The sequence below is a fragment of the Hermetia illucens genome, chromosome 5 (assembly GCF_905115235.1).
Source record: "Hermetia illucens chromosome 5, iHerIll2.2.curated.20191125, whole genome shotgun sequence".
In the NCBI taxonomy this organism is placed as follows: Eukaryota; Metazoa; Arthropoda; class Insecta; order Diptera; family Stratiomyidae; genus Hermetia; species Hermetia illucens.
Window position 1 is genome coordinate 56,116,880 of NC_051853.1, and position 25,194 is coordinate 56,142,073.

General features: G+C 40.8%; 1 protein-coding gene and 1 non-coding gene across 3 annotated transcripts in view; one reads left to right on the top strand and one right to left on the bottom strand.

Annotated features, from left to right (window-relative positions):
• Nucleotides 1–25,194, bottom strand: part of LOC119657870 (sex peptide receptor) — a 490,494-nt gene that overhangs the window by 434,763 nt on the left and 30,537 nt on the right. The window lies entirely within an intron of this gene.
• On the top strand, nucleotides 22,863–22,991 carry Trnal-caa. Its single transcript has 2 exons — nucleotides 22,863–22,900; nucleotides 22,947–22,991. It is a non-coding gene; the product is annotated as a tRNA-Leu (tRNA).

Genomic DNA, 25,194 nt, shown 5'->3' on the forward strand with positions numbered 1-25,194 from the left:
CCCCTTAAGAGGATCACCCCGTGTGAGGGCCGTTTTTTTTGCTTTTTTTAGATTAGATTAGATAGGGCGCTGCGATCATGTTAAAGAAAAAAGTAAACGATATTTTAACGTACAGACTTAACTACAGTATGCAAACCAGGATTATCGGAAAACATTGATAGATCAATTTTTGGTGCCCTGTTAAACTTTTTTTCGTGAATTTTGGTGTTTTTTTAAGGCTTCTTTAATGATTAAAAAAAACTAATGAATGAATCACAATTATCCTAGTTTGCCGACCGTAGAAATATATTCTGAATAAGTCGTGAAAATTTCAAAGTATTTCGTTTGATAGATTTTGGGCTATGGTGGCAGCGGATTTTCAACATGCAGTTTCGAGAAAAACGCATTTAAAAAGTAAAATGCGATTTTTAGCCATAAAATCTTAACTGACCATTAATTTTCTATACCTAGTCCATAAACCTTAGGTTTCTTCAAGAAACTCATGGGCAGGACACATGGAGTTTTATTATGGCGATCGACATAAATCTGGCATGTGGGTTTAACGCTATAATTTTCGAACGACTCCGAATATCAAAAAATCACTTCGCCCATACATTCTACACTATATCTAGATACAAATGATGCAAACAAAATTTGATTCCTTGGGTCCGACACACGGGATGACCCCCTTAATCTTCCTCAAAGCCTCTCCTCCCCGCTATCACTATGGGGCGTTGACAGAGTTTTTTTGTCCGAGAATATTCATTACCATTATTATTTGTAGCCCTAGGATAACAAGACCTCATAGCATAACATACGTGAAAGCTCAATCTTTTTAAGAATTAAGTGCAAATTGTTCCCTTGTAAGTACAATGTATTTCCAGTGTTTGCGAATTTTGGGCTGAACATGTGACTGTAGATCGACTACATTTCACTGTCCAAACGGGAAAATCACCGATGTGATTTGATGGCTGCAAGCCTTTCCATCCAATACCAATATTTATTAAATCTTTTCACGTGGTGCCTTCGCCTCACTAGGTGAAGCTTAGAAACTGTAGATGTAAATATTAGCTGACTTCCAGAATTTCAATAATATTCTGAATGGTAGAATTTTTAGTGACGAATATTGACACATTTTCAGTTCCACTTTTTGCTTGAGCCAAGAAGACCATACATAGGAGGTTATTGGGGCAAAAAGATGGTGTCCTTTGGGCAGTCAAGATCCCAACATTTGTGTCATGGCGTTAGTGTACGTGGATGCATTTGTTTTAAAAACTTCCTGCTTGGTGTCGAGTAAGGTCAAAACAGTCGGCAAAAATGTCATTCCTGATCACATTTTATATGTGATTTATGCGCCTCAAAATAACCGCCGAATTCAGCGAGGGAGAAATGGCGCACCACCAAATGCTTTTATATAAGAAATACACAAGTCCTTGCAATACCTTGCATATCTTTTTTTTTGCGTTGGAAGGCGGAAATGTTCAAAACCTACCGCTGGCTGCATACGGTTGTATGCGACTTTTACTCACAGAAAACACCTCCTTCTCCTTTGCTTACCCCGTGGGACTGTGTTTTGGCATTACGAACTCCTTCTTTAACTGATTGTGGGTCGGCTTCATGAATTCTTCCACCCCCCTGCCAGTTTTTTCAGAAGCTAATATTTCATCTACGATATTCTCGGGTGACATCCGCGCCCCGGCGTCAATTTCCGCCTCCGCTCTGTGTGGGGCGAACTTCGGGCAGTTAAAAACAACATGCGCCGCATACTCCGGAATCATCTCCTTATCGAGTAATAAGGGGTGTAGTCACTCACGATAAAAGTATGCACAGTACCTTCCATGCTCGCTTAAGAATTGAGTTAGGTTGTAGTTAACTTCACCGTGCCTTCGAGTGATCAATTTTGAGACGTCCGGAATAATCCTATAAGTCCAGCGTCCTTTAGTTAAATCATCCCACAACATTCGCAATGCACTCAATCAATATGGGCTGCGATTTTCCTCTTATTGGCTTCTAGCTTTAGTGCCGATGTCTAGACTGGAGCTGCATAAAGCAAGATTGAGCTGACAACTCTCGAGATAAGAAGTCGACGGCTTTGCTTAGGACCACCATTGGGCGAACTTATCAGGAGTAAAAAAATTTAGATGCTAACATCTCTGTGGTTCGTAAGATTCATCGACATATTCTAGTTTTTAAGCACACTATAATCATCAACGCAGCACAATAATTCTTTAAATTCCCCTTAATACCATTGTTGTTGAGTTGTTAAAATGTTGGCTGGTGGCGAATTTTACCTAACATTAGCACGAAGTGTCAGGCAATTACGTTTAGACGATCCTACCTGTTTAAAAGGAATAGAGAGGGTTTGGTGGCGGTGGCTGATGGTAGGTTATCGCGAAAATCCGCCCAGCAGGCCCCGCAACATTGAGCATGTTTATAGAATGGTGTTCTTCAGCATGTGAAGCATTGACGAATTAAAATGAAATGCTTGTTACTGAGAATATAAGGACAACCGAAGCCAGCTCCCACGACAAAGGAGAGTGCCTAGCGGTAGTCTTCATTCTTGCGTCCATGACCTCTTAGTATGACTTCACTCCACTCAGAGGATTGAAAAATCGATCCTTCAAGTAAGGTGGAATCTGTTCGCCATTTGTCCTAAAAACGACCATTCAAGGGACTTGACGCCACCTATAAGCAGGCTCATTCGCTCCACAGCAGAATTTAGATGATGCTTTCAGAATTTGGATATAGTAGTATGTATCCGGCGCTAAACATTTCCCAGATCGGTTTTCGTCCAAAGCAAATGTTCGGAAAAGGTATATTATTGAAGGGATAGCAAACGCAATCAGGCCACTTATTTTATTCCTTCCCGTCAAGGGATTCCGACAATATAATTCGTATGTACCTCTAGGTACTATTATGGCTGTTAAATAACGGTAAACTTCCGCAATGGAAACAAATAGGAACGAAAATTATTTATATAGGCTACTCCTGAAACAGCTCCCTTCAGAATGAACTTATTTGAATTTCTAACAACTTATAAAATAAATAAATACTTAAAGTTCCATAAGTAAGAAAGTCACAAACCATCTCATGTCTGAAGAGCCTAGTTTCTACTTACCACTAAATCTCAATCATATGATAAAGAAAACACGTGTGTATAGCTAGAAAATGTTAGTTAAAAGTTAAATTATATAATGAACTCACCATACAGTGTATCCCAGGCATATCTGGTGAATGGTTTTGAAGCCTAAGTAAAGAATAGCTGAGAAAGCCAGCCAGGTTGTGAACAAGAAATTCCAATGGTTGCGCAATCACTTAATGCAAAACGGAGGGGTAGAACAAAAAACAGGCCAAAACAAAAAAACTCAAAACCGAAAGTAATTGCTTGTAAATTTATGGTGGGAGACCATATTCAATTTTTTTCTCCCAACTTCTTTCACTCATTCCAAACAATCCCAAAACTTTGCTTTCAGCTACCCTAAATAAGTTTTACAATTCATGATAATAAAACAAAAACGAAAAATTAGAAACCCCACAAAAGTCCCCAAAAATTCCGAAGAGATAATCTACCGACTCTGTAAAACCTGCTAACTTAATTAAAACTTTCACATATTTTTCCTTTCTTTTTTTGGGGGAGCAGTTCGTGCTACTGAATTAATTGGATTTCACTTAATTCAACTGAAGAGAATTTGATTCTGATTAGGATCCTTAAAAATTGGGAAATCTGTCATCAACTTAAAACTGTTTAGGCGACGACAGGGAACGAAGACTTTTATCGAAAATTTCAATAGGTGAAAAAATGTTCAAGTATTCATCAAAAAGGGCTGTCAAAAAAAGTCACCCCAGCTTCTTACGTTTATGGTGGAGCTAAGCGATTCGAAAAATTATATACTTTTTTCTAAAATTGATTAACATCAGGGAAATTTGATATGATATATGGAATATACGGAAATTTTCATAAGACCCCGAGCGACACTTTGACATTTGCAGCTGAATCTCAGCAATCTTGCCCTTGTCTTCTTTGCCTCACCGTGACATTCATACTTCTTTAGATCCACTCAAAATTTATATAAACCATATTTGAAGTAATTAGCAAAAGAGCTGGTTGGCAAAAGTGAATTCATATTAACATCATAAATGATCGGAATTATCAACAAAAACTATTGGAAAGGGTATCAAAGTCTTATGTAAGGAAAAGTAGTCCAAGCAGTATAAAGAAGTGAAAATCATCTTATCATTTCTTATATTTGCGGTTTTTAATAAAAATGGAGAAATATCGCTCACTGAAGAGAGGGGGAAATCCAGAAAAAGGCAATTCATGTCCTTTTGAAAACGACACGTGGAAGATATTGAAAAGTTACAAAATTTTAGATTAGGGAATATTACAGCAAAATCATGCTAACAGAAAATCAGAGCCACATGGGACTAATATGGACAGGGAAACACATCACCAAGAATCGAAACAACGCCATTTCAAAAGAGAATCCGACTTTTATGGACTTTATACCATTAATGTGTTCGAAACAAAAAAGACGTAATATTTCTTTTCTGAGTTACACACCATCCTCTTAAACAGCCCAGTTGCTGCTTATGGATGCTTTTCAGCAAAGATTTTTGACAAAATATATGTTTTCATCGTGAGTTCGGAAGATTTATAGCAAAAAAGACTATTGTCAGGATATTCAACAGGGTATAGAATGACGACTGGAATCTGCAAGGACAAAGAACGAATAAACACAGCATATAAAAGTTGTTTCTTACAACATCCATCCATCCATTTCCAAATGATGAAACAATATTTGAGTTTAGTATATATTTGGGAATTCTGCCAAACTGCGAAAAATGGATTTAATCAAAAACCTCATCTTGGCCGCTCCAGAACAAACTGAACAGGCCCTTTCGATTACCATACCTTTTAAATGTCCAAGTAGAGCGGAATATGACTTTTTTTAGTAGAGTACGTTTACAAAGGCATACCTTTCATAATTTTTGCTTGAATTCTAATATTAAAAGTATTAATAATAATAATCGTTGGCACAACAATCCATATTGGATCAGGGCCTTGAAGTGTGTTAGAGCACTTCATTCAAGATCGTAACGGTACACTACAGAACACTGTAGGAGGTAATGTGGTCAGCATTACGCTCGCCCGAGATTATTACCCTGATTTGACTCGGGTACTCATTCACAGCTGAGTCGACTGGTATCCGAGGTCAAATCACGATACAAATCCCACTGCCACCAGCGAGATTTGAACCGCGACGTTCCGTACGACAGCCTTGTGCTCTAACCACTCAGCTATCCGGACATAAAAAGTATTATTCCTTTTTTTTTTAAAGTTTGTTTGCAAAACAAAACCTTATTAAAACCAGTTCCATGTCTGTCTGTCTTTTTTTTTGCCTTGGGAAATCCATCATGGATACGCATGCCGGACTCTTACCGACTAAAACCTCCTATATTTTCTCCACACTCACCCCGCGGAACCACCATTTCGGTATTGCTTCGCGGGGCTGTTCAGTTCTTAGCTGTTAACTCTAAACGAGCTGGTACCGCTTTGCGTGGCGTTAATTGCAGTAGCTTCCCTTCTATGTCTCCGCTATACTTCTGCTGATTTTAGTTGCTGGTGGATCTGTTTCAGAATTGCAACTACCGGGTCCCATGTTGTATTTGCTTGCACCATGTACCTTATCAGATTTTCCACCATTGAACGGGTATTTAGCTCCATTTCAAGCTTTTTCCTTGAGCTTTTAAATCTGGGGCAGGCGAAGAAAACGTGTTCTGCATTTTCGGCTGTACCTTCACACGTAGGACAATCGGGCGATTCATCTAGACCGAACCTATAAAGGTAACTCCTGTATCCACCGTGTCCGGCTAAGAACTGAGTCAGATCGTAACTCGTCTCACCGTGGTTTCGCATAGTCCACATGCTTATGTCTGGGATAAGCCTGTGTATCCACCGGCCATTCTCCGCCTGGTCCCATGCTGTTTGCCATGCAGCCAGTGTCCGTAAACGCTCACTTTGCTTGTTTAGGCTTGCTTCCTGATTTTCGTACTGACGACTTGCCTCATCGGTTAGAATATCTACCAGGATCATCCCCGCAATCACGCATGCTGCCTCATAAGATCGGTAGGCGCAACATGTTCGGAGAGCGCTTAATCGATATGCAGCTTGAAGCGGTCTGCGATTTTCTCCGATTTTTATCGCCGACGCCCACACTGGTGCCGCGTATAAAAGTACAGAGCTGGCGACTCACGATAAGAGTAATCGTCGACTGTGCTTCGGGCCACCTACATTTGGAAGCATCCTTGCCAGTGTTGAGCTAATTGTCGCCGCTTTCTGCCCAGTAAACTTTAGGTGGGGTTTAAAGCTCAGCTTGGAGCCGAATGTTACTCCCAAGTATTTCAACAGTAGCTGAGAGCTAACAACATGCGCCCCGATGCAAATTTCAACAGTTGTCTGATTCTGCCGCTTTGTAAAGAGCACCAACTCCGTCTTGTGTTCGGCAAACTCCAGCCCGTGGTCTTTAAACCAGAACTTCATAGTCCGTATAGTCTCGTTCGCTTATATCTGCACTTCGTCGAAGTGATTGGATGTTATGATCACTCCAACGTCATCTGCGAATCCGACGACAATGGCTTGTTTAGCTACTGCAAGCCGTAAAACCCCATTATAATTAAGTTCCATAGCAGAGGGCCCAGAACAGTCCCTTGCGGAATTCCTGCCGTTATTATATACATTTTCGACGATACCCCCCCATTTTCGAGCGCTTTGGTGATATGGTTCCATCTGGCAGAATTGAATGCGTTTTTGATGTGAAGAGTCACCAGTGAGCAGAAGGCTTTTCTGGCTAGTTCAAAAACCAGCTTGGTAGCATCAACCGCTGACCGAGCCTGTCGGAAGTCAAACTGCCTATTCGATAAATAACCTCCATTATCAATTAATGGATATAACCGGTTATAGATTACCCGCTGGAGGACCTTGCCTATTGTATTCAGAAGACAGATAGGTCTATAGGATGTTGGTTCACCTATCGGTTTACCTGCCTTCGGGATCAATACAAGCTTTTGTATTTTCCACTCTGCGGGGAAGGAGCCTTCTTTAGGGCAGTCTGTAAATACCCGTGCAAACATACTTGGTGCCATTCTCATTTCCAATTTCAGCGCCTTATTGGGGATTCGATCCATGCCGGGGGCTGCGACATCCCGGACCCTTTTCGCTACTTCCAATACTTCGTCTGCGTTTACTGGAGGTATGTTTTCGGCGCTCATTGGTATCATTGGGAAGATTGCTTCCGGATGTTGGAGGAACAATGTCGAAATTACCTCCCACTATAATCTAGGGCACATACTAGGGAGGTATGTCCGTCTGCCTGTCTGTCTGTCTGTCACAGACACTTTTCTCAGAAGCGGCTATACTGATTGACACGAAATTTGGTGAGAAGGTGGAAACTGTGAACGCCCAGACATGCAGTGCGTGATATCCTTCTACGCTGAGATTTAGGGGGAATCCCCATACATGCAAAAGGGGGGTGTAAACATGTTTCCACCGAATGTAGTCATGTGGGATATCAAATAAAAGTTCGCGTATTTCTCTGTCTTAGTCTTGAGATTTGTTAAAAAGGCGGGGAGTGGGAGATGTGGGAAGTCATGAATTCTTTAACGGACCCATTCTCAGAAACTACTCAACCGAAAAATCTGAAAATGAAGATGCCTCTAAATGGTGCCCAGGCCTCAAAATACTCTCCATATCGACATCTAATCTAAATTGAGTAAAACCCCCTTAAGTTTATCCCAGAGTTATAAAAGTTGGTAGTTGTATAACATATAATATAAAGCATATTATCCACAAGTTTGATCAAAATCATACTATTATTAACAAAGTTATAGTAGTTCAAAGTTGACTTTCCCGTGTAAATTTATTGCAATATCACACTAAAGTGGGTAGTCAGACATGCCAAATGCATATACATAACGGGCTACATATAAATGGGATAGCTCTCTCTCTCTACACTCAGAAGAAGTAAACAAAACCTTTCATACCTGAAGCGCCCAGCTTCCGGTTTCCCGACTTGTTTTTACTTTCCTTCAGTTCGTCCTTGTCTGTTCATTCCAATTCGGATAGAGTTGTCAATGTTATAAGAACCCCCAGCCTTGATAACCAGTTCATTCAGTTCGCCTTAATTAAGGTTTCCTGCAAAACAAAACCTTATTAATATCGGTTTACTGTGTGTCCGTCCGTCTGTCTGTTCGTTGCTCGTATTTTTCTGGGAGACGATTATAGTGTTTGACACCAAATTTGGTGGAAAAGTGGGAACTGTGAACGCTCACGTATACAGTGAGCTACATCCTTTTACGTCGTACTTAAGGCGAAGGAGGGTCTCCAATCATGAAAAAGTCATGTGGAATATCAAGTGAAAGGTTTCGGTTAGTACTTTCCGAAGCCGGCATTAGTTATGACATTTTTACGGAGGCGAAAATGATCATTCATTTAGCGGACTTATTCTCAGAAACTACCCCACCGAAAAATCTGAAAATCGTATATGATGCCTAGGCTACGAAATACTCTCCACACCGATATCATTTCAAATAAATTCAATAATAGTATATTACCATAATTTTGAGTAATCGCTTGCAGTAATATAGGCTATGATATAGAGCATAATCCTACCAAGTTTGGTGGAAATCGCACGAATACTAACAAAGTTATAACAGGTTCAAGTTGTCGTTTCTGTGCAAATTCAACACTTTGAATGTCAATACTACTTGAAAGTGGATATTTTCACATAATATATGCATATATGTATATCGTGCTACATACGTACGGACAAATGCACCCTCAAATGTATTTATAAAAGGAATGCACAAAACCTTTCCCACCTGAAGTGGCGAGCTTCCGGTTTCCTGACTTGTTTTCTTAAGTCCACGGTTTTTCGTTAAGAACGTCTTCAAACGACAAATATGTATGCAGTTTTGACATGTCATATCAGAGATGTAGATTGTCTGTACCGATAATCAATGCTCTCCACTTCATTCAAGTGAAATCATAGCAGAAGCATAAAAAGAAGGACAAGGACAAGACAAGACAGATTTAAGGAAGGGTAGGCGATCATCGTCACTATTGACAATTTTGTTACCCATTACCCATATCTAGGTAAAGAAGATATTCCTGATTCTTTTTTCGGTAAAATAAGTTGCTTGGGATAAATCTGGCAGGGAAACGAATCGATGAACGGAAGGGTTTGAAGAGATTACTGACCGTAGTAAGTGATGGCGGGCCTGACGAGCTCGAACTCCGTTACCCAGCGAAATCCCGAGAAGTTTATAGTAGTGTTTGCTATAACAGAAAAGAATTTGCTATTGCGCTTGTCAGGGAAACGGAAGATGGCGTAGATCACAATAATTTCAGAACTGTATACGACATCACAAATGAGCTTGCATGTTGTCCCAAGTCATTCGATGGTTCTTTGAAGGATATCAACGGTTGACTTCTCATCCACGATGATGACCAACTGAAGAGGTGGAAGAAACCTTTACTAGGGTTCTTAACCGAATTACATCAGGTGAGGGTCCTCCTCTTCAGGACAAAATGGCTAGTCTCAGTGACATGTAGATACTGACTATTCCTCCAAGCAGAAGAGAAATCATAATAGCTCAAATAATCTTGGAATGCATTGAAGAACATCTCGAAAGCATCATTGACCATCAGGCTGGTTTTCGCTCTCAATCTCCCTGCATTGACACACTACGGATCATTTTGGAATAGTGCGCGGAATTTAGATCTTCGCTGAACCTGCTCTTCTCTATTTCAGGAAAGCTTTAGACAACATGGAGAGGGAGTGGCATTCCGGAGAAACTAATAGCTATTATCAGAGCGACATATGATGGCGCAAAATATCACGTGCTGCACTAAGGTATAATCTTTCAGAATTTTGAGGTGGAAAGCGGAATCCGCCGGGGTTGTATCTTGTCATCAATATTATTTCTTCTTTTTATCGGTTACGTTCCTCATGCTGCTTGTCCGGAGAACGTGGAGGAATTCAATGAATGATGACCCCCTTCTTCTAGCACCATGACTACGCTGATGACATCCCTTTGCTCTCTCACCAGGTGTAAATCTTGGGAAATGGCCGTGGACTTGGCAAAAGAAAGAAGTAGAGTTGGACTGAAGATAAACACCAAGAAAACCAAGGTTCACAATCTGACGGGTCATTGCGCTCTCCCTATCTGCCTTAATGAGTAGAACACCGAAAGCGTCGACCAAGTTGTATATCTAAGCGTGGTTTCTGCCGACGGCGGTTCCGAACTAGATGTTGCCCAATGTATTAACAGGGCTAGATTCGTTTTCACTGCAGTTACAAAGTTACAAAGTTTCGTCAATATCTGTCTGCGTCGTGGCGGCCTGACACAATCTGAAACGAACAACTTAGTCAGCGCACAGGCTTGGCACTCGTATGCGATGTGATAGGAAGACCAAAGTGGCAGTGGATAGGTTACGCATTTTGGAGGGGCGACAATTGCATTATGGGCTATATATCCCATGCAGTGGAATCTAATCTCCCGAGATGGCCGACAAGTGGGTCGCCCAAGGGCTGTTGGCGCAAGGCAGTAGAGAATAATTGCGAGCATCTAGGGCAGTCGGGGGGGAGCTGAAGCGCATTTCAGGTAACCGCGAACGAAGGCGCATAGGTGTAGTTGACACACAATACACCATCAAGGGGTGAAGGGCAACCATATATAAGAGGCCGAACACGACCAAGAGAGTGCTATCCCAGAACCTAAAAACAAAAGGAAGTCGGTGAAATTGATCATGAAGGCACGTCTGCAAATATTGAATCTTTATCGGGGTAAATCGGAACTGAAACAAAAAACTAGTCGGAGTACCGGAGCTGGACGCTTTGGGTATAAAGGTTTTGTATTTAACTTTTGTGAAAAATTTCCCATGCACGCTTTTCCATTCCTTTCCTTTGATACTCCGCATGACTATATACTGTGATGAAAAAAATTTTACACCTCCCTTTCGCATGTATGAGGTACCTCCTTTCGACCCAGTGCAAAATGATGCCACTCGTTGAATGTAAATGGACTTACATACATGATTAGACATTCTCACTCAACTTCATGACAATAGCTTCAGCCGTTTCCAAATAAATCGGGTTTGACCGACAAGCAAGCAGGCAGATATTGAATCGGTTCTAATAAAGCTCTATTTCTCGCAACACGTTGAAAAATCACGGACTCCGGCCCGGAATGCCACGATAGAAAGGGAAGATCTAGAACCGATTGCATCCTCAAACGATGCCTCTGTTCCCTCAGATGTGCTTTGTTTCGGCCATCTTTTTGGGTTTTTGGGATAATTCTCACTTTTTGGTCGTCTCCGGTCACTTAGGATGTCCTTTTGATCATCGCAATCACATTTTGCCATTACAAATGGCGCCCAACTACAGTTATGACAGTGGTCCATACGGAGGCAAGTAGAATATTATAGCAAGATAGAGGAGAATATCTTATAGATGGTACTAAGCAACGTGATACCTCTATAGTTGCTGCGTAATGCAAAACAATCTGGCTAGTTACAACACGTAAACCAAAAAAGTCTCAATGAATATCTCCACGAGAGTTGCTACTGTATTTTCGCAATTTGTTTTAAATTTTACCACTACAAAGACGACTGTAAATATTGAATTTCAGGCTTCACTGAAAGTACCCTCCTTCACATTTCTAAACATAATTCTAATTCGTTTCATTCAGTTCACAAAAGCTCAAATCACAAAAAAACCTTATTGAGAAATCTTTTAAGTGATTTCTTTCACAAACTCATTTCGTAGGACCAAGATTGTGCTTCCTCTCCAAGAGAATAATTGATTCCCACAAAAAGCAAAAAATTAAAATCAATGATTTACATAATTTACAATTTCAAAAGTTTAATAAGCGAATGATTGACCGAGAGCATCTGCTCCGGAAGGTTCTCCCTTTCAATATCCTTGAGCACAATGCGACGCCATCTATCACAAGAACTTCATCAATGTTCACGCGAAAAATATTGGGGGTACTTATCGCAATGCTTGCCATCAGTATGGAAAGTACTTAACCAACAAAATCTTGTCTCCCCCTTCGGTCTATGATTGGAATATTGATGAGGATTTCCCCCCTCCCCGGGCATGGGGGCTCTTCGTTTTGTCTGCATATCCTTGGCGAAGCCCACTCTTAGGCATGAGAAACGAACAAAAACTAAAGTGAAAATTTGACGTATTTGATGGTAGCTGAAGGAAAGGCTCCTGGCCTTGTGAATATCAGAAAGATGGAAATGAAGTATCAGATGATAACCAACAGGCGCATGGGGAAAGGCATTGAGCACGTGTTCAATAACTCCTTAAAATTGAAGGATAAATTTTGAAAATAGCTTTGATTTTCATATAATGAACACTTCTATGCTGGCATAAACGAGCATGAAATTCGTGCAGCTTGAAAATACTAAGTGTCATGTTCATAACGCCATTTGGCTGCGTGTTTGGGTGGCATCGAGATATATTAATACGGAAACAAAATCTGCATAGCTTCTTCGCCTAAAATGTATCGGGGTAGAAAAAAGTACATCAAGCACTTATACTTATAATAGTCCGTAATATATGCATACATTATGTGAGAATATCCACTTTCGGATGATATTGACATTGATAGTCTTGAATTTGCAAAAAAGCGATAATTTTGTTAGTAATAGTGCGACTTCTACCAAACTTGGGGGGGATCATGCTCTATGTTATACCCTATATTGTTGCGAAAGTTCGCATGAATTTAAGGGGGGTTTTGCAGCCAATTACTAAAAATAATAGTATTATTATTATTAACTTTATTTGTACAGATATCAGTATGGAAGGTATTTGGGTAGTTTCTGAGAATGGCCCCCTTAAAGAAATGATCACTTTCGCCCCCCCCCCCCCCGTGTGCGTGAGCGTTCACAATTCCCAGTTTTCTACCAAATTTGGTGTCAATCACTGTAACCGCCTCCAAGCAAAATGTGTGCGACGGACAGACAGACAGACAGACGGATTGAGATGATGCAGCATTCGTCATCTCTGGAATGATGCCCATTGTCGTCTTGGCAGATGAGATAGCGAATATATACAATGCGAAACCAATCTCTTTCTTATTACAGACAAGAACGCTGAGAGGGAAAGATCGCTAAATAGATGGTAAAAGCGGTGGGAACGCTCGGGAAAATGTCGGTGGACTCACAGGCTCATTCCTTCCATCAAGGAGTGACTTGAGAGACGACACGGTGAGATTAATTATAATCTCACCCAGTTTCTCACGTGAAGGATATCGCCAATACCTGCACAGATTTAAATTGGAGACCTCACTCGATTGTCCAAATTGCGATGGACGTTCCAGAGGACCCAGAGCATGTATTTTTCCACTGTCCGGAAACTAGAGGAGACTCTAGGAGAGGTGCTGGTACCAGAAAATCTGGTGGCGAAAATGCTAGCACATCAAGAAAATTGGGATGCAGTCAACTCCATGATTGCATCTATCCAAACCAAACTGCGAAAGGCAGAAGAGAGGAGAAGAGCGCGGTCGCGTGCGCCGCGTATAGAAGAAAGGTGACTAAGCTAGAATGAGCTGACTCCGCCCCGTGATGTAATACCTTATGATGGTTCCGCGGGGCAGGGAGTGAGTCGAGGGTGACCAGTGTCTTTTCAAGATTTCCACCTCCTGAAAAAAAAGACAGGCAGGCGGAGAGACAGATGTACAGACAGACAGACAGTGTTCCATAGTGCAAAATGGAAAAAAATAAATCATCGAGGTACTCGACAAGATACAGGCCCCGAAGTACATTGTGCGCATTGTGGTTGAGTTTTTCCTTGGGAGAAGACGATGGGCTAAAAATATTCCCGACAACTTGCGGAGCACCACAGGGTTCTGTCCTGGGTCCCTTGCTGTGGTTAGTTATGTATGATCGAATGTTGACGCTACGTCTACTGGACAACGTGACAACTATTGGCTTCGCCGATGATATCGGAATAACAGTGGTTGCAAAGCACCAAGACGAGATCGAGATCTATGCAAATGAAGCGGTTGAGAAATTCTGGCCTTTCACTTGCTGGACATCAAGCACAAGTAGTTCTAATTAGCAAGAGAAGAAAGAACACAACTGTCAAAATCAAAGTTGGCGAAAAAAACAATTTACTCCCAACTATCGATCAAATACTTGGGAGTAATTATTGACAGAAGACTCAACTTCAAAAGACACATTGAGTACGCCGCAACTAAAGCGTCTCCCATCGCTCCAACGATCTTGAGGATACTACGGAACATTGGTGAGCCAAGACAAAGTCGACGTTTTCTGCTCTCTAGGGTAGTTAGCTCCGTGCTACTCTACGCAGCTCCAGTTTGGGCAACTGTTCTGAATAACAAAGTGAACTGCCGTAAATTAGGAATGGCGTATCGGCTAAGTGCACTCCGGGTATGCAGTGCGTATCGGACAACATCAGGAGAAGCAGCATATGTACTAGCAGGGATGCTCCCCATAGACATCTTGACGAATGAATGCATGCAGCTGAGTCTAACGCCTTTCGACGGCAGCTGGCATCGAAGGGTGGCAAAAGCGATGGGACGAGTCACATACTGGTCATTGGACATACCGGATCATTCTGGATATTCGGAGAAGGTTTGAACGAAAGCAGGGAATTAATCTACGAGTTAACACAATTCTTAGGTAGACATGGAGGTTATCATGCTTATTTACATCGATTTGGTCACCACAAATCACCATGCTGCCCAAGATGTGGTAACGTGGCTGAGAATGCGGAGCATGTCATATTTGATTGCCCCAGGTTCACTGCACACCGAACAAGAATGGAAGCGGTCGCAGACAGGCGTTTAACACCCGAAAACATTGTGGAGTTCATGATGGAGTCAAAGGATGCCTGGAACTATAATGAACCGCAGTTAAAAGTTGATCCAGCCCCACGACGCAATACTTTATAGGAGTTCTGTGGGGAGAGTGCAATGAGAAGGAGGTGGTTTTAGTGAGTAGAAGTCTCACATAACTGGCAGGAGTCAGCAGTAGGTTTTGAACCTTTCCACCTTCCAACGCCGAAAAAGAAAGACAGACAATAAACTGATTTTAATAACCTTAAAAATGGCAGAAATAAAAAGAACAAATTCATTTAGACGACATATAATTACATATATTTTCTTGAATCCTATATATGCCTACTGTTCACATGCCGCAAATATATTCAACGTTCTATTTAGATTTTTCCCATAGTAACTGAGTGCAATTAATCCCATAAACACGAAAACAAATTTTCCTCTAATGAACTTTCCCGCAGAGAATAAAGTTTCCACAGAACACAAAGTTCAATATTGGGTAATTAAAATACAACTCGGTTGTAGACCACATAGTGCGCGTATTAGTAAAAAAACATTATGTGAGCCATTTTTCCCCAGGAATTCATGGCAAGCTAAAATCCAGATCCATACGATTGTTTTCACAATCTTTTACTAAGCCAAAAAGTCAAAAATCCAACAATTTCATGTTTGGAATTTTATTATCAGAAGTATTTATTAAGCGCTACTAAACTGGTCACTGATCGCCGACTGAATAAATATTTAAAGTGAAATTTTTTAAACTATTTATTCAAATCGATATCGTTTTCAATTACCTACTGTAGGCAGCATTAATTGAGATAAATAAAAACACACGAAGCTTACAAAGATATGTAAATAAATAAAATGGATTACCATTACGTGCAAAGTGGGATCGATTTTCGTTTGAAAATGTTTTAACGCTCCCACGGTATGTCTTCCCTGAAAAAGTTACTTTAATCTGCGTGAAAATTTGAATATTCAATTGGCTTGTTGGAGCCCTTTTCCTTCCGATCCTTAAGGGATGAATTTCAAGCATCCATCGTATATGTAAATAAATATGAGAGACTAAGCAGGTGGCGAACAGAAACGCCCAATCGAGTGCAAAGAGAGTCTATTATTAGATCTGTAACAAACTTGAAGTCTTCTTTGATGGTATATTGACTGGGATCCATCTTCTTGAAGCTGAAGGATTGAATTGAGAAAGTGACGTTCTATTTATAAATTCTAGTCTACTAAACGTGTACATTAGGAAAGCAACTTTTACAAGTACTCGATAGTGATATAAGTTTGGTATGCCGCTGACTCATAATTTAGCAGAAATCACCGTGTAATGTCTAAATTATAGCCAATTTGTATTGTTGAACAAAACATATTAAACATTTTAAACGATAGTGTGACTACTAAAGCTAACAGCGATGAAATGTGCCTGAAAGTTTTCCTGCGGTTAGACATCAACAAGATCCTCCTCCATCCCTAGCCCCATCTCAGCATCTTCAGCAAATTATCTTATACACTACATCCGTTATTTCATTCATTCAACTAATATATAGATAGCATTTACTAGATTGAGTAAAAAGTCAAATTTTTTTGCAACCAATGGCATTGGAACAGTTTCGGCCGGGTTTCCACATATACGCTTGTCATATGTTGTTTGACAGCTGAAGATTTAAACTTCATTCTTTCTGGAAAGTTAAACAATTTGATTGATTTTGGGAGATTTCAAAACAAATTGAAAATGGAAGAGCAAGCTATGCATTTTCGAAATATAGCTCTTTTATTTCCGTGAAGGGAAGACCGCGAGCTGCGTAAATGGTCAAAAACATGCCAACGTCAAGGTCAGATTTGAGAAATTATGTTGCGGAAATTTTAATAATAAAGATCGTTCTGGACCCCACGACATTAACGACGAAAACATTGTGATAACAATGAAGTCAAACCCACATTACATGACGCGAGATATTACAGAAATGTTAAAGCTCCATATTTGCATTCATGAACTAAAGAAATTCATTTGATGGCGCGTATTCATCGGCAATATGCTGCTCAAATGTCAAGAAAATGATCTTTTCTTGAAAAAGACGATAAATGATCATAAGAAGTGAGTCGTTAGCAATAATGTGCAACGAAAACGGTATATAGGTTTGGGGTCCAGGTGCTAGCAAAATAGCTGGAAAATAGCTTGGACAATTTTGGAAAAACTATAAACGTTCGTATCTCCGTTAATATTGAGAATTTCGAGAAAGGAGCTTAATTCGTGATCACTAGTCTAGAGGAGAATTAGACCTTTCAAACGGTATATAGGTTGGGGGGTCCAGGTGATGGGAACATGGCCGGAAAGTGGAGGAATCTTCGAAAGGCTTTAAACGCTCGTATCTTCGTCGTGTCCGGATAGCTGAGTGGTTAGAGCACAAAACTGTCGTACGGAAGGTCGCGGTTCAAATCCCACTGGTGGCAGTGGAATTTGTATCGTGATTTGATGTCGGATACCAGTCGACTCAGCTGTGAATGAGTACCTGAGTCAAATCAGGGTAATAATCTCGGGCGAGTGCAATGCTGACCACATTGTCTCCTACAGTCTACTGTAGTGTACCGTTACGGTCTTGAATGAAATGCTCTAACACACTTCAAGGCCCTGATCCAATATGGATTGTTGCGCAAAAGATTATTATTATTATCTAAAAATAATAAATATCTTCGTTAATATTGAGAATTTCGAAAAAAGGAGCTAAATTAGTGATCACGAGTTTTAGAGGAGAATTAGAATTCAAATACAAAATCCATCACAGGAAAGTCATGCTCGCAATGTGATGGTGTTGGAAAAATGTGGTGCTTTTTAGATTCTTACCAAAGGAACAATTAATTCGGAGAAGTATTGCCGATAATTAGACAATTTCAAAGCATCTCTCATTCAAAAACACCCGGAACTCGTGAATTGAGAAGAAGCTATGTTCCATCAAAAATTACTGGAGCTTGAGCTGAATGTGCTTTTTCAACCAACATATTGGCCTGAATTTGCGTCCTCAGACTTCCACTTGCCTCGCTCTCTTTAAAGCTCTCATTTTCTACGATTAGCTTAAGGCCCCTTCAGCAATCCCACGACCCGAGACACCCGAACTTCTTTTCTACTAGTCTGCGGCAAGTGTCCTTGAAGCGACCTGCTCGCCGGCCATCTTTGAGGAGCAGATTCCACTGCATGATGTAGTCGACAATGCAATTGCGGCCCCTCCTTAATGTGTGACCTGTTCACTGCCACTTTCACCTTCCCTGCATGCCGACAAAGTTCTTCGTTTGAGATAATATCAGGCCAGCGTACAGCGATAATTCGACAGGTGTTGACGAAGGCCTGGAGTTTTGGAGTAGCAGTGAGCTTCACTTTCCATGTGCTAGTCCCATATACCAACACAGAAAGAACACTAGCTCATAACAGTCTATCTTTCCAAAGCCAGAGTAATTTGGCCAAGGTCTATGATCTGATGAGAGAGCAAACAGATGCCATCAGCGTAGTCAAAGAGCTTCAGTTGATGTCATTGTCCATTGAATTTATCCTCCTCCTCCGGACAAGGAAGCATGAGGAACGTCACCGAGCACACTGCGGTCTCGACTTCAAAATTCTCCGAGATTTAACCGCGGTGCATTTTATTTCTCCGGAACACCCCTGCTGTCCTGAGCACTCCAAATACACTCCCTATTCACGCAATCGAAACCTTTCTTGAAATCGATGAAGAGCAAGTGCAGCGAAAATCTAAACTCCGCACATTGTTCTAAAATGATCCGTGTGGTGTTGATGTGATCAATGCAGGAAGATTGAGAGCGCTTGCTCTCTGCTTTCGAGATGTTATGCGTTCTAGGGTTAGTTTAAAAGTTACCTTTGCGACGGTAAGGAACACGCAGATAGACGCAGGTCCACAAAAGGCGGAACCGCATTTCAAGAAAATGTACTAGAAATCGTTAAAAAAGAAAAAAATAGTGGTAGCGCAATTAACTACAAACCTTCGAAGAAATCCTAGGGCATTCACCTCCGTCGACGCGGGAAAACGCATTACTCTTATCGAGAAGTCAGCAAAGGTTGTTTACCCATGGACGGCGTTAGACCTAAGCAAATTAGTCCGAGGAAAACTTATACCTGCCTGTATGCTAAATATTGATACTCTTATTCATGTCAGAGAAACTCGCAAGAGCCCTTGTAAAGAGGTGCATTTGCGTTCCACAAGAAACTTAATTGTACGGTACTGAAAGCTAAAATGCACACCCAATAAAAATGGCTATAAACTTTTTTTTTGATAGCCTATCATAAAAAAAGTTGCTGCTCGCATTGCCATCTGTCACGGTTTTCGTGACGCTATCTGATAACCGGCTTATGAAGTGGACCTGTAACGTGCCTGAAAAAGACAAACGGTAACAGATGCTACGTTAGAAAAGGGTTTTGAGCACACAATGAGGTTGGCGAGCGCATAGTCGAGTCTTTGGACACTCAAGACCTTGTACTTGACAATATGTACTTTATCAAACGGTTGGCTCTTCGTGCTAAATTGTAAGGATGTGCAAAAAAACACGAGTTTACGATCGATCGCTAACGACAATTAAACATCATAACTGCCTCATAAATTATAGATTTGGTAGCATACTTGTACACGTGCACAAGGCGAAACAAAAGAAAGATACTTCAAATGCTTAAAAGGACAGGATCAACCAGGGAAGTGAATCCACAGAAGAGGAAAAGCTGAATAATCTTAACCCAGGGCTCAATTCGGACGGCGAAACACAAGGAAATGCCGTATCAGAGGAGGAGGAGGACAATACTCCGACATTCAAGAAGAGCTCCAAAAACTAACGGAGCGGATAGCCAGGACTACCATATAAACTTCCACCATGTAAAAGCCGCATCTGCAGTAATTCAAGGGCAAATTGCAAGAATAATATTGAAATAGTGCTGGCTCAAGAACCTTGGGTTTATCGGGGGCAAATTCGCAGCCTACAAAGAGAAAGCATGTTGGTAATTTGGGATTGAGAATTTTCCGGGATTCATCCTCAGTAATAAGTTAGAAGTATATAATGTAGGGACCTCACCAGTATTCCTGACCGCTATTAGGTAAGAGATACTAGACATAATTCTAGGGAACACACTGATGAGCCACTTAGTAAATAATTAGAGGGTACCGGATGGGCCTTGTATGTCAGATCACAGAATAATCAAATTCGACATTAAGAGCAACTTTAAAGTAGATAGAGTGCTAAGGAATCTCAGGAGAACAGACTCAACAAGGCAACTGAGTGACAACATGGCTAATGTACACGTGAGCGGCAACATTAGGAGTAATAGGATATAGACCGTAGTGATAGACCTTAACAAAGGCTAGGACAGTCAAGTCGTTAAGAAAGCACTCTGGTGGAACTGAAACGTTGCCAGTATGAGACAGGGGGTGCGAAAACTCTTCAACCGCGCGAAGAAAACCGGGGACTGGCACAATTACACAGGAGAATTGACGACGTATGGCAACGCAATCAGGCAAATGAGACTGCTTCAAGTAATTCTATAAAGGGGTAGCATAAACCACTAAAGCATCTAAGCTATACAAAGCTATTCCCAAATACAAGGCAATATCTTCTGACTGTCTGTAATCTGGGAAAACAGAACGGAACTTAGCACAACAGCCAGGGAGTTACACAAAGTTCAGAGACTGGCTTACTTGTGTATCAGTGGGGCAAAGAGAACTTGCCCAACGGCATTCCTACAGGTCCGTGTGAGACGGACTCCTCTCAATACGTATATAAAGATGCAGGCAAAAAGGCCGATCTTCAGAATGCCCGGGAATAATATTGAAGGAAGGAAGGAAAAATGATATTCTTTAGCGGCATTCTGAATTACTGATTATTATCATCAACGGCGCAACAACCGGTATCCGGTCTAGGCCTGCCTTAGTAAAAAACTTCAGATATCCCGGCTCTGTGCCGAGGTACACCAATCCGATATCCCTAAGAGCTGTTTGGCGTCCTGGTCTACGCATCGCTCCATCTTCTGCAGGGTCTGCTTGGCCTTTTTTTCCACCATAGATTTTGTCCTTATAGCCTTTCTCATTCATACGGATTAAGTTATCAGCCCACCGCAATCTATTGAGTCGGATTTCATCCACAACTAGACCGTTGTAGCCTATGTAGTCTAAGGAAGGGGTTAATATAACAACAAGGTTTCACTTTGATAAGAAGTTTGAAGCACGTAGGACCAACAGGAAAAACTGGTAGAGCGTGACATTGACATACTAAGCCAAACCATTAACTGATTACCTAATACACTGTCGGATCCCTTATGGCAGAACTAATGGGAAATATACTCTATTGACAGAGGTGCTTCTTCGAACCCTGGAAGTAACTATAGGGTTCAGAACTTTGCTATTCTAAGAGGCAGTCAAGCAACTATTAAGGCATTTAGGTTTTACCAGGTAAATTCTAAACGTATATGGGTATGCCTTAATAAACTGAACTTGCTCGGCTCGTTTAATAAGGTATGGATACTCTAGGTTCCAGGCCTCATTATATTAGAAGTCAATTAAGCAGCAGAGGAGCAGGCCAGGGAAAGAGCAGCGAGGCCGTTCTAGGGATTAGAGCCATTCTGTGCAGTAGACTCAGGCCACGACATTGAAAAATGAAGAGGATCGACTGAGAGAACTTTACTGGGCGAAATTTCCAGTGGTGAAACTGACCAAGCTGCTCATAGAGGGATATAAACCCAAACGCTTGAAGGATTGTTTAAACCTCACCAAGAAGAGCCTCCGGATTATTGTGGGAATACTCACTGGTCACCGCAGGCTAAACTATCACCTGGAGAAGCTAGGAATATCTGCGAACACTGTCGGTAAATTCTATGAGGAGGGTGATGAAACTTCAACATGTATTCTGGGACAGTGTCCGGCACTTGTGCAAAGGAGATTCGGTCATCTTGCAAAATACTTAATAGTAGGTGTCAGGTTGAAACACTTGGAAGTAAGGAACATAATAAAGAGGCACAACAGTTCTTTTAGGACGCATTTGACAATATTATATATAGTACCATTTTGATATACAGCTACAAATGCAGCTTGAGGGAAACATGGCGCTTGGACATGAAGGATCGCCATTCTGCGCAGAATAGTGACATGTGGTGGCAAGTGGGTATTGTGCAATAATCATAGCAAATCATCACAATGGCCAGATAGCGATGAGACTGGCCCGATCCGAGGCTTTATCCGAAGAACTTATGACTATTTGGTGATCTGCAACTGGAGTTATCCAATAGTCTTTTTTGCAGGTTACGTACATTACGCACTTGAATTGTTTAGCTATTTTACACAACAAAGTCCATAATTATGGTTTATACAATCAGAGAATTTACAGAATCTCGTGAAGGTGATATAGAATGAACTATGTACTTTTTATGCTTTCATGATGGCATGTTGTTCTAAGGCATTTGAATGATGATTTATCATAGAAATGTCATTTATTTCTAAAATAACTTCTTTATGAGAATAAAATGTAAAATTATATTTATCTTAAGATAGGGTGGTTTACAATTGTTACTTTCAGACCATACGTATGTAAACTCAACCCTTAATAGAGCATGTAACGACGTCTTTTTTGAATTCCGCATTCCAATATGTTTCGTTACCTGTGAAAAAAAAAACCAAAAATAATTACCAACTAAAACGATAGAAGCAACAACATAATAAAATAACAATTTAGTATCAAAATTACACGCTAAATTAAAGTGCTTCACACTAACTTCGCGATGGAACTCTACACATATAATATGTATTCAGTCCATAATTCAATCAATTTCATTATCGTAATAGGCACATAACAGCCATGATCTCCTTTTAATAAACTATCAAACAACATGCGAACACATCACTGCGTTATCAAAGAAGTGCTAAAAATATCTCAAGTTTCGACAGCTCAGCATTCCATATTAGACTGTTGTGTACGAGCGCAGATAAGATAACATAGCCAGCGCAGTACTTAGCGGGTGGAAGCTGCCACATGTCAGGATGGCCGAGCGGTCTAAGGCGCCAGACTCAAGAGAAATCTTACTTGGACTCTGATAGGTTCGAGTTCCATTCTGAGCGTTCTGGTCCTCTCTGAGGGCGTGGGTTCGAATCCCACTTCTGACAAAAATTTTGCTGGCAAAAGAAAGTAATTAGACAAGCAATGATACATATTGTATGTACAAAGGAAGGTGCACGCGTCTTCCGCTTCACATATGTACAATAAGGAGGATAGGCCAGCCCCAATTAGCATTAAGAGGGCGGGTAAAAATAATTTTTAATTTTAATTCTTCTTCATAAAGGCTGATTCATTTTTCACACATGTGCAGTGATAACATTTAAAGTTATAAAGTGTGTGGCGGTATTTCATTCGGGTTTTCCAAGGTCAATCTGATAAGAGAGCACATTTAATAATATGTAATATTTGCTCCTTTTTCCTCTATTTTAACGTCTCCAAGCTCCATCACGACGTTCATTTATATCCAAACCCCTAACAGCAAAAAATAATTAATTTTACTAGTTTAAAAAAAAACCTGACAATTAGTCGCTTCCCCCTAAACCCAAGAACCCATTCCCATTTGAGCAATTCCCAATTTGTATTTATTAATAATTTCCTACCAATGCAAAAGAAAATTGTTCGTTCATTGACCCTGAACTTCACATAGGCTTGCCCAGATTACATGGGATCGGGACCGGCTGATGAGGTTGGCAGCTGGGCGCGAAACAAAAGATCGATTTTGGGCTTTGGCGTGTAAAGTTGCCTTTGATTTTGGAATGAGGTGTCTTTCGAATTTTATTGGAGTTTGTGAGATGGATAGTAACCTTAAATTTCGAACTAAAGAAAGGTTCGGTTGTCGTGCCTGATGGGAAGGTTACCCCTTTAAGACTAATTGTGCTTGTTACCCATTGTGGAGTTTTTCATTAATAATTGTCAAACTGCTGATGGGGACACTGCGAACAATAAATATTGATTTTTTCGAATAGAGTTCTTAGCTTTTCTTTTTCTTTGAATGTGTAAAATAACACTATAGAAAAATGTGATTAAACAGAGCTGTGGGTGGGATCACTCACGGTAAGATTATTTTGTTAAATTTCACTTTAATTCCTTTCTGATATTGTAATTATATTTTCATTTCAGTATTTAACTTTTTTCTTCTGATATAATTTTGATCTATATGGTTTCATTTAATCATTTATAATTTCATTTTACTTAGATCATTTTTGTTTAGTTGTGTGACACTACTTTCGTTTCTTATTTTAATTTTGCTTTGAATATACTCTAACGTGAATTTCAAATAAACTCATTACGACTTAAGGATTTTCTTTTAACCTCCTCCTCTCTAGCCTCGCTTAATTCTCTAAAGGGCCAGCCACCAATATAATAGCCTGAAAATGCCAAGGCAGGAAAGAAACCTCAAAGTAAGTATAACATTGCACACCTGAGGCAGGAGAAACATCGATGGGGGATGTGATACGTCGTTGGTCCAAAGCCACGTATTGGTTTCTTAGTCAGCCAAACAATGAAACCTGGTGTTATCGATTTTGAAAACATAAGCGGACGGCTTTGCACTCTGTGCTTCCGAGACAATTCTAGAAATATAAACCTCATTAACGTTCACGCCCCTACAGAGGATACTGCAGAGTCGGAATAGGATACCTTCTACTAGGCAGTTTATGATATAAAAATCATACTTGGGGATTTTAACAGCCAAGTAGGGACGGAGCCCATACTCATTTGATACGTTGGCTTCCATAACAAATGATAACGAACTGCAGATTATTCAGTTAGCGGTGTCACACGAAATGGTTGGTGGAAGTACCTGGTTTGCGCGGAAAGCGCGGCCATGATAAGACTGACTAGGTTGACCCTGATCAATACGCGAAGCTAGATAAAAGCACCAGCATCACTCTGGAGACCATTCGACATCAACAACGGTCTAAGACAAGCGAAGCCCAATCATGCGTCTTTTTTAACCTGGCTCTGAAAAAAAGTGAACCGTGATGCTGTGGTAAATGCGAGGAGTACGATCATCTTTTAAGTCCACCCAACTACTGACCTATCGAGCAGGTGGCGTCAGACCTTGGGCTACACATCAATGAAGGCAAGACAAAATATATGGTGGCAACGTCAGCACCAAAAACCAACCAACCAATAACATCAGACCGCACTGGTCAAACGGAAGGAATAAAGACAGGAGACTACAACTTTGCGACGGTTGATAAATCCTCCTATCTAGGGTCGAAAATTACAACCGATAACAGCTACGATGAGGAAATCCGCTCACGGCTGCTGCCGGCCAACAGAGCCTATTTCGACTTACAAAAACTG